Here is a 13,612-nt window from a genome sequence, read left to right as displayed (position 1 = left end):
TTCCCAATCTCAGAACTTTTCACTAGGCAGCTCTGCCAAATGCCAACTTCAGGTCATTCTCGTCATTTGGACTCTAATACTCTTCTGGACTATAATACTCACCAGAACCCTTTTCCTGCTGCTTTAGACTACCAATATCTCTCTGAATTTAGGTATTGTTTGGACTGACATCTAAACTATGTTTCTATTTCCTTCAATTTCCAACACATTCCTAGAGTTGAAATTATCCCAGATATTAAGTTACCTCCCTGAAAAACTGGGGGCACTCAGCTCTGTTTACACCATTACAGTTTAATGATACAGGAGCATCTCCCACTTAGGGTAAGTAGATTATAGTTTAAAATAAGCCCTGGGGAGTGAATGTGCTTTGAGAGAAAAGTCCAGATTTGCCCTTGGTGCTAATGCTCAGTTGATGCATGGGAGGGAAGTGTTAAAAATTTAAACCATTTGCTCCAACACAATTGTGGGCATAGAGTTTATAATGTGTTTTGGGGGCATCAATAGAATTCTGTAGGGGAATAGAAAACTTTTTACAACTTTTTAAAAACAGCTGGCAGAATTTAGACTTTTGGTTACTAATTTAAAAACACAATCACTGAAAGTAATTGCATAAAGCCTTCTCCTATTTTTAGGCTGGATTGCCTGGAATTGGAGAGAGAGTAGTGATTTCTTCATGTCATAGCAGATCTATGAAAAGTCAGGAGGAGGAAGAATGTCAAGAACAGGTGACAATGGCCAAACATAGCCAACCAAATTCATTGATCCCATCCCCAAACAATACATTGTGCCAGACACTTACTAGGTGGCTTCAGATCTTACCTTGTTTAGTCATCAGAAAAACCATAAAGAGTAGGTGGTATCACCATTTGTAGGTATCTCAGCAAAGTTATATTGTTCATCTATTGCAAGAGGAAAGATGCAAACTCAATATGTATTGAATCTGTGTGTAATAGGACAATTTTAAATCTTGGGTCAGTGAAAAAAGTATTATAGAATGAAAGGGCATTTTCTACATTTCCTTTCTTAAAAGTTACAAGCAAATGTCTATTATATTTCACCAGGGGTAAGGTAGTCCTAAATCTGTCATTCAAAGAAAGAACTACAAGATGGCAGCTTGGAGCCAGACAGCTCCTGGTGACAAAGGAGAATTTCAAGACCCTGGGTCAGCTGGGGCTGCTCTCAGCCCTGCATTTCCACTTATGCTAAAACAGCTGTCATTATTCCTAGGATGTCTTCCTGCCCCATTACCATCTCCTTATACCCACTTGCCATTTTCCTCAAAGTCATCTCAGAGGCCACATATGTGCATGAACCTCAGCATCTCCATTAGTTAATTTGGGAATAACAAAACTAATTCATGAGAGTTTGAATGACACAGGGATAGAATTTATGTGGTAATTTTGATAATGAGTAAAGAAACAAAAAGATGAAACATTAATGGCCTTGACATCTCACCAGAAAACTATTTCATGATTAAAAAAATTAGTTCATTGAGTGAAAAGAAATTTGTGTTAGGCAAATTCAATGATGAAAAATGAAAAGTAAGTGACTGAAGCTAAAGAATAAGCTGAATTTCTGAAATATAGGAAAATTTATTTAATGCTGATTTTTAAATGGCTAAATAGTTCAACTGAATTGTAAAACTAATTTGCCCCATTTGTATAAAAACTGATCTTTAAGTATAAATGAGGCAACTTAATGAGAACCATTTGAGACATTTTAGGTTATTACAACTAATTTTTGACTCAAGCACCACCACTTCTTATACCTTAATATCATTTTTTCCTCTATTCTATATACCAGTTAGCTTATATTTCTCCTGAAACAATGATTAAACAAGCGTTTTATTAGAATGTCTATGCTTGACCCTTTCTATAATTACAATTCAGTACAATAAATATTCAGTACCTTATGATTATGGGACATGGTATTAGCACAGTGTAGACTGACAATTCACATCAAAATTATCTTCTTTTTTTCCTCTGGTGATAGTGGGATTTGAACATGGATCTTGTGCTTGAGCCATACCTCCAGACCTCAAAATTTACCTTCTTATTGGCTCAGTTTCAAATAAGTCTCTTGAGGGTTGATACTGTATTTTATTCAAGCATTGTATATGGAGGAAAGCAGGGGAGTGGTGATTTAAGATGGTTTCTTGGAATCTGGGTATTAAGTAAGATAGACATGAGGAGTTAGAGAAGGCCCAAGTAATTTCTGTATTCTTTGAAGATACTATGTTGCAAATAGAGAAAGTTATTTACACAGGATGGATGGTGGAGAGAGTTGAATTTTCCTTCAAGGTGTAGTAAACCCTGGCTTTAATTGTTTCAAAAGTAGGTGAAAGTTTTTGCAGCCTTCTCATTGAATAGACACACTCTTGCCTTTGCCAAAGATCCATCACTGAACCATAACAAGAAGTAGGAAATAATGAAGATCTTTGTAAAATGAAGGTGACTGAAACAAATTTGGTGGATAGAAGAGGAGTTGGTATAAAGGGCAGATGTAGTGCAGTCAGCACTGTTTTTTTTTTTCCTTTTTCTCCTTTTATTTTATCATTTTTACATTTACTTACATATGTGTACATTGTTTGTGACACCCCTCTCCCCACTTTTAGGCAGAACGTGTTTGTCCCTCTTGTTCTCTGATTTTGTTAAAGAGAAAACATAGGAGATAATAAAGACATAGCATTTTTGCTAGTTTGAGATAAAGATAGCTATACAGAGAGATTCCTAGTATTGCTTCCATGCACATGTGTATTGCACCCCACATTGAGTTGTCTCTACCAGACCTCTGCGCTACTTGCTGGTCCCCTTCCCATAGCCTCTGCCAGTTTAAGTTACTCTGTTCTCTCCTCTACAGCAAGCACATCAACCACATTAAAGTTTGAAGTTTCCTTCCCTTTCCCTATTCCTCCCGTGTATGTTCTACCCTTAGTGTGTGACTCATGTTCAATAATATTACTGCATTTGTTTTGGGTCTATAATCCACATATGAGGGAGAACATGAGACTTTTGGTCTTCTGAGCCTGGCTAACTTCGCTTAAGATGATGTTCTCTAGTTATATCCATTGGGCAAGTTGTCTAGCAAGGTAACAGCAGTGAAAAAATCTGTACTGGCTGGCCTGTCTCCTACTTGGGGTGTGATGGGGTGGTCACGTGGTTCCCTACACTGTTGGTGGAGCATACTGTGGAGGATCTGGGAAGGGGTTGCCCTGGAGACTGGCACTGTTGGGTGCTTGTCATTATGGAATAAATGATGGTAAATGTCATTGTGATGGGCAGGGAAATAAATGAAAATGGTCAGAGATCAGAAGTGAGCAAATGGAAGACTACAGGTCTGACTCCATTAATTGGCCATTTAATCTGGAAACACTGATGAGTTCAGCTTCCTAACCACTGAAGTGGACCTATGAATACCTTACCTGCCTGATGGAAGGGTCAGATGACATGTTTCTGAGAATGTGCCTTATAGACCCCAAGGTGTCCTGTGAAGTTAGCTATCTCTACTTGTGTGTAGAAAAGTATTATTCTAGGGCAGGGTGAGGTGACATTGTTCCATTGCTAATTTTGTATTTCATCTTTCTTTTAAAACATGAACTAGTATTGTATTAATAAATACATAATAGATCCCTTTAACATTTTCCTGAAGTCTTGTCTATGATAGTCTTAGCAGAATTCTTAGTAAACAGTTTGGGAACTGATTTGGCTACATTGTATCATATTTCTATTTTGATGTGGTATAATTTGTCTTTCTATAAGCCCACATCTTTCTTGATTTTATTCAAGCTAGTTAACTTTAAAAATGTATCTGCCTGGGCTGGCAGGGAGGTGTGACTCAGTAGTAGAGAGCTTTGCTAGCATGCACAATGCCCTGGGTTTGATCTCCAGAAGCTCCCCACGAAAATATCTGTCTGCTATTGCTCCTCAGGAAAGAGCAAAAGATCATTGTAGAGAAAACATAAGTCACTAGAGTGAGAGGACAATGAATGTTCTTTCTGGTGGGTTAATTAGAAGTTGATCATAGTGATAGCAAGAAAGAAAAACAGAATATGGATACCGAGCCTTCTGGTTAGGTAGCTTTTAGTTACAAGCTGAGCTATTACAGTCCATTTTCTTTTGGGAGTTTGTTTAACAAGGCATTTAAAATGGAAAGCTTGAAAAAATTACCTTAAAAAGAAGTTTACAGCAGTAATACAGGATGGAAATGCCTGGCCTAGTTAAATGAGAAATTTCTGCTGCATTGTAACTAAGTATGAAGACTTCAAAAAGCTATAAAGAGGATTTAGTTGTTCTTCTATCATTATAGGAAATAACTTATTGATGAAGCAGGACTTATAACCTGAGCTGATTCTACCACTTCTAACATGCTAAAAGCTATACAAGAGTGTGCATGCATATTAATTTACAAGCTATACTGATCCCTAACGTGTTACCTGTATCTACACAGAGTTGTGATGAAAGTTTAACATCATGTAAAGTTGTTGATTTACTGTTCATTAAAATATTAGAAGTCTTCTATCTAATTCAGCTCTGTAGTTTCAAAACCAAACTTATAAGAGAAGGTTTTCTCTCTTATTTTGCCTCCTCTGTGCCTCCTGACTGGCAGAGGAACAGATGTGTGAGTATAAACATACACTACTCTGGCAGCCACTATAAAGGAAGAGTAACTCATGATGAGAAAGTGTTTGTATTAAGTAAGAGTCTCCTGTGCCTGTGTTTATATTGCAGGTGCTTATATAACACACATAACAGGCCTGCTCTCTTAGACAATAAAACCCCTGTGTTTGTACAGCCTGGAATTCCATGCAGTTGATTTTAAATTTTCTAATATGAAATATTTCCAGGAAAGTTTAATTAAGGGTGTATAATAAAATGATTTTTTAATAATTGTAAAGGCCTTAGCCCTCATAGGCTCAAATATGTTAGGTCCTGAGACGGAACAAAAGAAAGGCTCAGTGACTACTGCTGCCTTGTCATTTCCCCTACATCAAACCCCAGCCATTGACTTGTGACAAAAGCAGTGTCAGCAGAACAGTAAAGATTTGATAAGTCTGTCATTTGGGAAGAATGGTCCTCATAATAGTAAAAATAAAGTCTCATCTCTTAATCATGTATGACTGAACTACTCCATATTGTATTTTTTTCCTAATATGAGATTTAAGAAATCTAAGGTTATGACCTTCTCTGCTTTGCTCTAAACTCATGGTTTTGCACTGCCAGTGCCTGTGCACCTGCCATTCCTCTTTATTTTATTTTGTGAGTCCCTTGGTAAACTTCCAAAGTGGACTGTTATTCTTTTTGGATATCTAGAGCTGTCAAATACTCTTCCTATTTTTGAGGTATACTCTACTTCCTGAATCCCAAATTCAGAAAACAGGCTTTCCTGGTCCTTCCTGCATGTGACCAGCCTCCACCAGTCAAATGCACTCTCACTACTCAGAATCAGATGCAAGAGCTGTGCAAAAGTGGCTTTGGCATGGAGCCATTGGCAGCTTTACCTATTCATGGAGGCAGCAGTCATTTAACTTCTGTGTTCATGTGTTTTCATTGGAGTCTGGGGGTGGGGCTTGTGGTGTTGTCTTCACCAGAGAAGTTTCATGAAACATAGAGTATTTTTCCTGGCTGCAGAGACTCCTAGAAAATCCACAAGCTTTCTTCTGATAACTTTATTTGCTGCTGAAACAATACAAATGCAGTTCCTATTGTTTGTGTCACTAAAGGGTTTTGAAGTGCTCAAAACCCCTTTCAAAGACATCACCTCTGTGGATGCCCCTGGTCCTTCTAGTGTGTTTTTTCTTCCTCTTATTAGGCTCCTAGCACTTCATTTAACAGGGGATGTGGCCAATGCTTGCTTATGGATCTGTACTCCCCTTCACTATTCCTTTCAATGGTGGTCCTTCAGCAAATGTGTGTGAGTTGGGAGGGCAAACACAGTGATCTGAAAATCTGTTGCACATTCTTACTTGGAGAGTCTGAGGTATGTGTCTGAACAACTGTGAAGGCATATTCTGGGAAATTCTGTCTTGTACCTCATTTGGCATTTCTTGGTTAAAAATTACACTGATCTGAATGGTTCTGGATTCTCTCTTGGTTCCCAGTAATGCACACTGTTAGAGGCCTCATTTTCACCTGTCTGTTTCTTTGCTTTTACTATTTACAGTCTTGTGAACTGCAATACATTCTCTTATAAGAGGCTTGAATGAACTTCTTGGATGCTACTATGTCTATTATGGTTTTTCAATATCAGTTTTTAACTGATAGCAGCAAGTTGGTGTCACAGCTGAGTTTCCTAGTACTGAAGCATAGATGAGCATATTCCTAACCCCATCTCCCTTGTTCACTGTCATGTGATCTACCTGCAGGCATATCTAATTGCTGCCTTATTTCTTCTGTGTGAAGTAAGGAAGTATCTTAGTTTCCTCACTTCTCTGCAGACAGAGAGATTTTATTCCCCACCCTTTCTTGTTCTGTAATGATAATAACAAGTCTTTTGTACAGTAAGGAACATCTATCTCCCATAAAACCTGTTTTCTGTTGTCTGTCCAGAGTTAACTGGACAGACAGATTTTTATTTTAAAATCTAACCCTCCTTTGTCAACCTTACACTATGATAGTAGATTCATGCACTTATAAGCAAAAAAAAAAATGAGGGGAGGGATTCATCTTTAACACACTATGACTCTTTACTTTTAAAATATCTAGCTGATCGCTTCTCGGCCTTTTGGCTAAGATCAAGTGTAGTATCTGTTCTTATCAGTTTAATATCTGATACGTCCTCTATCCGAGAACAATATATTAAGTGGGTTTTTGGAACAGGGAGATGGAATAGCGGCTTGCTCCGTCCACTCCACGCATCGACCTGGTATTTCGGTACCTCCGGGAATGGTGCACCACCTTCCAAAAAAAAAAAAAAAACATCTAGCTGAAACCTCGACATTTCAGAAATTAACTAAGAAAGGGATGCAGGTTATCACCTAGATGAAATGGTACGTTTTCACCTCATTGTCCTCTCTTAATTAATTTCAAGGTGAAACTCAAAGGGACCATGAAAAGGTGAATTGAAAATAAGACACTTAAAGCCTGTTCTATTTTTGTTTCCTGAGCTCAATATCTTTTAAAATTGAAGGCAGAGTTCAGGTGTTATCATGGCATTAGCCTGGGGAGATGTGATAGTAGAGGTCATGCGGTAGACGGGCACTAACACATACATATTGCATGAGGTATTAATTGCCAGAAGCATGTGAGAAGAGATATGACAAGCAATGTCCAGAGCCTGAACAAATACCAATGTGGGGAACTGGTCACATATCTGCAAACAGAGGAGGGGTCAAAACAATGATGAAGAAGAGATGAGCATCTTTCTTCATAAATGACAAAACATGCTATGGGGGAAAAGTCACCAAAATGTATTGTTACAGTTTATCAAAAGTATTTTCCAGTTCAAATCCAGAACAATATTTTTGGTAAAAACATTGTTAAGAAAATAGAAGGATATGTTGTGGTGCTTCCAGATTTTGTGGAAAATATATATATTTTCTACAATATATTCTAGTCAAGTCTGCTTATTTTGTGAATCTGTAGCAATAATGCTATATCTTGGAGATTTGAATTGATCATCCAAAACTCAAGGCATAATTAAATCCTAAGCACTAAACGGGAATTCAATTATGTTCTCTCCATCCTATTTATTAAAGCAGAAAATTGGAATCATTAGTCTTAGAACAATGCTTCTCACTTGTGGGGGGTATAGGGAGGTGGCGGGGAAAGGACAGACACATGTCTTCCCCCAGAAAAAAGCATCACACTCTCCCATGGGGTACATGGGAAACACATATTTAATATAAAAATTTAAAATCAAAACATTACAAAATATGTTACTTGTATAATTGTAGATGATATCAGAAAAGCTGAGGATACACAGAAGATAAACTCTAGTAAGGCCTCTGGGCATAATGCAGGGTAGCAGAAACTCTTGGGACAGGAGGAAATTTCTGTGCTCATCAAGAGAGAACTTATGTTAAAAATGATTGAGAAGCCTGGTCCCATGAGAGGGTCCCATAACATCCAAAGGATGTTAGGCTTACCCTTCCTTTAACTGGAGAATTCTATTTAACAGAGACTTCCTGAGCACTTTGGCTATTAGAATATCAACTGTCACACATCTGATTTATGGCATTAATTATTTTTGATAGCATATAGACTTGAAGCTAAAGGGATTCTTTAAGGTGCTGGAGAATTCTTCTAAGATGGGGGACAGTATGCTGGGACATAAGAAAGAGAGACCATAGAGAACAGATGGCCCTTTTGATTTGATTCTTAGCAACATGGGGTAACAGAATGCTCACTAATCCTTGGATTCTATTATGTCTATTTTCTTGTTTTGCTGGGAGGAAGCACACAAGTAAGAAATGCATTTGCTTTTCTTCATTTCTCACTAGCCTTGTTATAAGAAATGACATTAAGGAATTCTGTGTAAGTGTTAAATGTATCCTTCCTTTCAAATCTAGCACTGTTTAAGGTCACAACCATTGAGGGAATTTGAGAGAAAAGGAGGAAAAGGGTGTAAGCCATGTAATAGTCATACAGTTTGAAGAGTAGTGTTTTCCACCATATTTTCGTGAAAATACCCAGATGTCATACCAAAATAAAAATGGAGAATCCTTAATATAAGTTTAATATTCTAAGAATTTTTATCAGCTGAGCTAATAGGTTCAATGCTGCACTAGGAATCATATTTTTCTTTCTCATTTACCTTTTTAATTTGAAGATTGTGCTTTAAATAAAATATTCTCTAAATTTCTGTCAATGATTGTATTGCTGCAATTGTCAGAAATGTACACTCTGACATGTACATAGACCATAGGCTAATCCTATGTGATGGGGGAAAATTAAGCTTAGGAATGCTCTGTGCTAATTTCTAGATTTTTTAACTTAGAAAAGAGAAGAAGCAAAAATATCATTGGAGAAGCTAAAGGATCTGAATTCAAATTCTGAGGTCAAAGATATATTGCATATATACTCAGGAAAAAAACCCAGGAGGCTAAATTTGCCATGTGAGGCTTCTAGACCAGTATTTGTCTAGAACAAATGTTCTGAGGGATGCTAATAGCTCTGTCATGAAAAATGACACTTTTATGAGCAGTTAAGTAGTTGTTAACCATTGTGGCAGAGGGGTGGCTTCCAGGAATATTGCCAACACTGTGATAGGCATTGTGACATGAAGATGCTGAGCTAGATGTCACATCATAGTATGAGTGTGCCCCACAATGCCTGTCCCTACAGTTATGTAGTCAAATGTTACTACAAGAAACTGGAAGTCTGTGGAATGTTCTACTTATTAGCATATAACATGTAAGCACAGGTGAGTTCTCACCATGCCTATTCAAAGCATAAAACCATGTTTGATCAACTATGCTGTGTAGACAGGGCTCTCTCTATTCTATCCTACACAGAATAAGGCTACAAAGTCATCACATGAAGATGCATTCAAAGAATAAGAAAAAATATATATGAAGAAAGTATTATAGAAGTGGATCAAGGAGTTACTTTAGTAAACAGAGGGTCAGAGGGTTTTTTTTTTTTTTCCAGATTTGGCAATATTTGTCAAATTTAAATTTTTTCAATTTTAAAATATCAATTTTATTAGGATTTCTTTAAGTCTAAAGCCATGTTGAATTTTGTAACTGATTTCCCATTTATATTTTTAAGCTCTTTTTCTCCAAATTGCCCCCTTTTCCCAATTTACATGAGTTCCAGTCTTCCCCCAAGCCTGGATTTGTAGCTGTGAATATGCTATGTTAATTTGTAACAACAAATCCTAGGTTTTTTCTCTCTCTATGTGTGTACAAAGGGCTGAAACACACCCTAAGGGGGGCATTTGTCAAATGCCTTTGAGGGGGCAGCTCATCTGTTCTGTCTCACAATTTCCCATTAGTAAGTCTGAGCTGGATTTGGGCTCTGACAAGGCTCATGATTAAGTAACTCATCCAATATTTTGTTCTCAGTGCTGTCCAAAAGGATTAATTCAACATAAATTATCCAGGAAGAAATAAATCTTGTTCATTCTAATAAGCCTGAATAAGAGTAAATCTTTCTTGTTCTTAGAGAAAATAATTGTGAATAAAGTACAGTTGAAAAGATGTAAAAGAACTTCCATCCATTAATAAAAAGAGTAGTCTTATTTGCATTGGTTACTGATGTGTTTTAGCTGAGTCTCATCTTTTGACTATCATTTGAAATATACTTAACTACAACAGCAAAAAATAGTCTATGCAATTTATCATTCATCTGTTGTTTGCCCTCAGAACTTAATGGAGCCAGAGTGCTTTGGTTCCCAGTGAGTGACTTTTCTTTGGGGCTTGGTAAGAACTCAGATTCTTTTAGTATAGATATCAATCTTAATTGAATGTACATGATGACAAAACACAGATAACAGAACAGAGAAGAAGGGCAGCTAAATAGCTCTGCTTGAGTGAGTGAGTTACAGCTCAACAGTTTCTGGAGGGGAGAAGCCAATAAAGCAACAATGGTGTCATTGTTGCGAATCCCAGGGAAATAGGGGGTATTCCTCTTCTATGAATGACAGGCTCTGGAAGTCACAGGATTACATGCTGTGTACCATTCACCTGGAGGAACATCAATGAATCTATCTGTCCCTAATTTTAGAACTGCTACCTCCACATCTATACCCAAATCCTAGTCAATGCGTTTCCCTTCTGTTTTCATGGAACAATGTAACTTCATTTATTGTAAACATTTTTATTTTCTTGTGCATGTTGCATAGTTATCAAAGTGTCTGGCACTGGGTAGGAACTCAAACATTTGTCAAGTTAATGATGATGATCATTTTACATTAATGATAGCAAATAAAATTTTGTTAATGATGCAATGAAAGTGACAAAGAATGATGTAACAATTTAACCACATTGAATGCCACACTCTTAACATATTGTCAGTTTTGAATCTTCACAGAAACTTTGTAAAGTAACTGTAATAACTTTCTATTTTACAGTTCAGAAAACTAAGACTCAGAGAAATTAAGTAATACATCAAAAATAATGTGGGTAAGACATGTAGATAAGATCTTTGGGGGAAGAGCAGATAAAAGTACTGTGTTATTTCTGTATTTATTCTCTACATCATAAAATGATATTTCATATATCACATAAGTAACTATATTTAGCATGACATTCATATTTACATATATTAATCTATTATCTGTCACTTGAATCTATTATTTGTAAAACTCAGCAATTGCTCCTATTTCATATTCATATTTGTACTTGTATTCATATTCATATTTGTATTTCCAAATCCTTGCAGGATATATGAGTGGAGCAAATTCATCAATGGACTTTTGTTTATTTAAAACCTTTCTGGGCATTTTGTCTGCTGCTTGAGACAAGTACAATATGAAGGTGCTTTGACTTAATGCAGCTTAGTTCAATTGCATTTAAAGCCCTTAATGTTCAATACCATACAGAAAGACATCATAATAGAAATAGTGAGAGTCTCATTTTCAGCACAAAAATGGACATACATTAACTCTGTAATTGGAAAGCAATGTACCCATTAAATAGGTTGTAGTTTTTTAATTGACCGTCTAACTCAATGGTTAGATTCTTGAAAAGTATTTTTAGTACAAGTTTCCCTGAAAAAAGAACCTGAGTGAAAAGCTTGAAGGCTGGTGCTTTGTTTGGAATACCATAGGAATAGAAGTGAGAATGGAAGGGAATGAATAGGGAAGAAGGAAAACCCATACAACAATGCTCCTACAGAATGGTCATTGTTATGGGTAGTTAGTTGCTTAATCCTGTGGGGGAAAATGTGTCTAATAATCACCCACCTCAGGGAAGAAAGGAGAAACTCTTGTCCACAGCGCTCCTCCATGTAGGTCAAGGTTGGACCTATGTGCAGTTCTGGATTGGGTTATCCGTGTGTGATTGGGTTGGAGAGGGCACTCTGCAGTGTTTGGAAGGAGCAGTGAGCTGAGAAGGTTTCTAGTGGTGTGTCAGGAATGTCAAATACATTCAGATAATTAAAAATGCTTTTATGAAGATGCATGTGTACTTAAGAAAAAGCAGTATATATTGAACAGGATAAAACTATATTTTTCTTTCATCACATTAACATGAAGGGTAAATCACCACCAACATTTGAGGAAGAAGTGAACATAAAAATACTATGATATAAAAATATTTCCGATCATGTCCAATGATTAGGAAAATGATACTATCACTCTATCAGCTATGTTAATTTCTTATTTTCTATATTAAAATTATTCTTGACTATGAAGCTTTGGTCATTACTAACAATGTCCCAAACTTAATGCTTTTGTCAATATTGATGATATTATTGTTTAGTTTTTGTGTCACCAGGATAAACCTGGTGTGGGCAATGTCTTCACTTTTTCATTGAGGTGGAACTTGACAGTTTTTCACTGTTTCTTTGTCCTTGTCATGTTAACTCTTTTCCAGTCTAATATTTTGACCTAAAAACTTGTATGTTAAAATGCTTGGCATACATGTGAGTATATACAGTATAATCTCCATGAGTCTGAAAAAATGCAGTTACAGGAAATTGGGGATGTCTTTGAATGTAAAGAAATCATTGTACATCCTGCTATTAGTTTGTTAAACTGTTCTTATTTCATGATGTAGTAGGCTCCATGAACAACATTGCTTTCTAATATAGCATACTGACTGAAATAATTGATTTGATTATTGAATGTGAGATCTCTACAATATCATTTTAGATAGGAATTGAGAGAGAGAGAGAGAACGACTTTTTGTGAATTAGGGAGAAGTTAATACTCGAGGAAGGGAAGCATGTGCTCTCAGTTCATAAAACACATCGAGTACCAACTAGAATAACCATGAATACACTAATTTTTAGTTATAGTAGTGAAAATTTAAAATATCAAGGATGAAGAAATAATATCAAAAGCTATCAGAGCAAAAAGAAAGATTGGCTCCACAGAAATAGCACTTAGACAAAGGGGACACTTTAGATATTTTCCAGTGCTGAAGGAAATTAATTCTTAGCCTAGAATTTTATACCTAGTTAAACTGTGTTCAGAGGTAATGAAAGTGAAGACATTTCAGGAATATAAAGACTAAACCCACAATAGCTTACTTAAGGAACTCTTCGAGATACATTTCACAAAAAGGAAGGATTAGGTTAATATGAGCACAGATAATGATGAAGTTCAACTATTAACCATAAGAATGTTAACTATTTAAGCTGTTTTTTAAAATATGAAATGATAATTCCAAAACTCTGGGAATGTGAAATATACTAATATTCCTATAATATTTGGGAAAATGATAGAAATACTGAAGAAATTTTTACCTCATAAGAAACACTAGGAGGGGGTGGGGGCAGGGGGGTAAAATGACCCAAGCCTTGTATGCACATATGAATAATAAAAGAAAAAAAAAGAAACACTAGAAGTAAAAATTGTGCGGTAAAATTGAGAGACAATTTTGCAGAAGAGGAAAAATATTTTAATTACCAATATCAATATAACCACTATCTTAAATCTATTGGTCTTCATTTTGTTGCTACAGTTAATGTGACCATATTATTTGTTATCCAAATCTGGTTTCTTGTTT

At 36.2% G+C, this 13,612-nt stretch overlaps 1 non-coding gene across 1 annotated transcript; it reads left to right on the top strand.

Annotated features, from left to right (window-relative positions):
* The first annotated feature begins 6,704 nt into the window (after positions 1–6,704).
* Positions 6,705–6,895, top strand: LOC141415786 (U2 spliceosomal RNA). The gene has a single exon (XR_012440738.1). It is a non-coding gene; the product is annotated as a U2 spliceosomal RNA (small nuclear RNA).
* Positions 6,896–13,612: the final 6,717 nt, after the last annotated feature.

Source organism: Castor canadensis, chromosome 1 (assembly GCF_047511655.1).
Source record: "Castor canadensis chromosome 1, mCasCan1.hap1v2, whole genome shotgun sequence".
In the NCBI taxonomy this organism is placed as follows: domain Eukaryota; kingdom Metazoa; phylum Chordata; class Mammalia; order Rodentia; family Castoridae; genus Castor; species Castor canadensis.
Note: the sequence above shows the minus strand (reverse complement) of the source record. Positions and strands in the feature narration are given on the sequence as shown.